Below are 2,500 nucleotides of genomic sequence, written 5' to 3' on the forward strand. Positions count from 1 at the left end.
TCTACAAACACACACCAGTGTTTCCCACATAACTGAATTCTTTTTGTGGTGGTAGGTTTGCAGAATTAACTCAAATACAACAGTTTTTAACAAATTAGTGCAGTGTGGTTATGATGCTAACCAGATTTAAGCACAAGTTAGTACAACCAGGAAAATCATTGTGTGGTGGTCAATGTTGATATTGTGGTGGGCTGCCACAAATAAGTCAATGTATGAGAAACACTGCACACCTATGATGAGAGGCCAGGCCAAACACACTGTACACACACCTATGAGAGACCGGACCAGACACACTAAACACATGCCAAGCCAATCACTGCGAAACAAAGGCCCGTCATGTTGAAGAACTGATTTATTGAATATTAAGCACATTGAAGCATGGATTTGGAATAATGAGGATGTGTCTCATTTCCCAAGACTCAGTACAGTGAAAAACAGGCTCCACACACACACACGCAAGCGCTCGCACACACGCACACACACACGCACACACACAGTCACTCACCTCAATCACACTCTTTCTCTCTCTCACTCTTTCTCTCTCTCTCTCTCTCACTCTCACACACACACACACACACACACACACACACACACACACACAGTATGGCAGAGGTCTAGCATGAAGCAATCTCGTCTCCCAAAGACTGGCAGCGCAGCCGTGGGCATCCACCCCCCGCTCGCCCAGCTGTTCCCTGTTCGCCAGCGCCAGCGGGACCATCGGGGGCCGAGGGACCATACAGGGGCATTCAGGGCACTTTGGGGGCATCACTGGACCATACAGGGGCATTCAGGGCACTTTGGGGGCATCACTGGACCATACAGGGGCATTCAGGGCACTTTGGGGGCATCGCTGGACCATACAGGGGCATTCAGGGCACTTTGGGGGCATCACTGGACCATCGGGGGCATTCAGGGCACTTTGGGGGCATCACTGGACCATACAGGGGCATTCAGGGCACTTTGGGGGCATTGCTGGACCATAAAGGGGCATTCAGGGCACTTTGGGGGCATTGCTGGACCATACAGGGGCATTCAGGGAACTTTGGGGGCATCACTGGACCATCGGGGGCCGAGGGGCCATACAGGGGCATTCAGGGCACTTTGGGGGCATCACTGGACCATACAGGGGCATTCAGGGCACTTTGGGGGCATCACTGGAGCGCAACAACACACTTGAATGCTCTAAAGATTCAGTCACGCATGCATAGGTCTACAACACACGGCGTGCACACACACACACACACACACACACACACACACACACACACACGAACACACACGAACACACACACACGCACACATTATTAGTCTATGCAGTAGGTGCTCTGAAAAAGTGTATGAGAAAGTGCACTATGAGGCTCTTGGGTTTCTCCCATTCTGCAGAATCCTTCACACAACTCACCCCTCTGTCTGCAAAAACAGAAGGCCTAGAGCCTTTAAACAAGCTCACACACACACACACACACACACACACACACAGAAGATTCAACACATAGCAAGTGGAGTTGTGGATAGGGGCTATCTGAGAGAGTGAAGACATCTTGGGGCTTGTATTAGTTAAGTCTGTCCCTCAGACAGCAGCCCCCCCCCACACACACACAGTGCACTGAACCATACTTCAAAATATTGTACAGAAACACTTTTGCAGTAGGATGCATACATTCACACATACTGTACAATGTGTGTGTATGTGTGTGTGCGTGTGTGTGTGTGTGTGTGTGTGTGTGTGTGTCCATCCTAGCGAGAAAGAGAGAGAGAGAGAGAGAGAGAGAGAGAGAGGAGAACAAGAGCAAAAGATAAAAATGGGTCAGTGCATTCATTTTATCCACACATTCTTTTTCACCACAGAGGGTAGTTCAACCTTCAAATCCTGGAACAGATGTTGTATCACATCGCCTGCTTCAATCATCAAAAATGTCTGATAATAGAAATAAATAATAATAAATAATAATATGCAAATATTAAATGAATCAAATGTGCTTATGTGTGTATAACTACACACATACACACAACTCTCCTGTATGTGTTCTCATCACTCCTTGCTCTTGCTCTGATGTGCCACAGCGTTTGCTACAGTAAGTGATGGTCAGTGATGGCCTCGGTCATCGGTGTGTGTGTGTGTGTGTGAGTATGCGTGCCTGTAGTAAGCACCTAATGCCCCAGCTGTGTTGCTCTGGGGGCACTGAGAGCAGCCTCATCCCTCTGACTCCAGATCTGAGCCACATCTGGTCTGCTGAGCCCCATGGCCTATTAGTCCCGTTAGAATCACGCTCCTCCTATTGTGTGTGTGTGTGTGTGTGTGTGTGTGTGTGTGTGACCCATGACCTATTAGTCCTGTTAGCATCACGCTCCTCCTATTGTGTGTGTGTGTGTGTGTGTGTGTGTGTGTGTGTGTGTGTGTGTGTGTGTGTGACCCATGACCTAATAGTCCTGTTAGCATCACGCTCCTCCTATTGTGTGTGTGTGTGTGTGTGTGTGTGTGTGTGTGACCCATGACCTA

At 48.8% G+C, this 2,500-nt stretch overlaps 1 protein-coding gene across 1 annotated transcript in view; it reads right to left on the bottom strand.

The window, feature by feature from the left end:
• Positions 1–2,500, bottom strand: part of ppfia4 (PTPRF interacting protein alpha 4) — a 115,422-nt gene that overhangs the window by 54,199 nt on the left and 58,723 nt on the right. The gene's annotated exons all lie outside the window — the stretch shown is intronic.

This window comes from Alosa pseudoharengus, unplaced genomic scaffold (genome assembly GCF_046254945.1).
Source record: "Alosa pseudoharengus isolate Yale_2024_CS ecotype anadromous, Long Island Sound unplaced genomic scaffold, YU_APseudo_1.1 YU_APseudo_1.1_scf_5, whole genome shotgun sequence".
In the NCBI taxonomy this organism is placed as follows: domain Eukaryota; kingdom Metazoa; phylum Chordata; class Actinopteri; order Clupeiformes; family Clupeidae; genus Alosa; species Alosa pseudoharengus.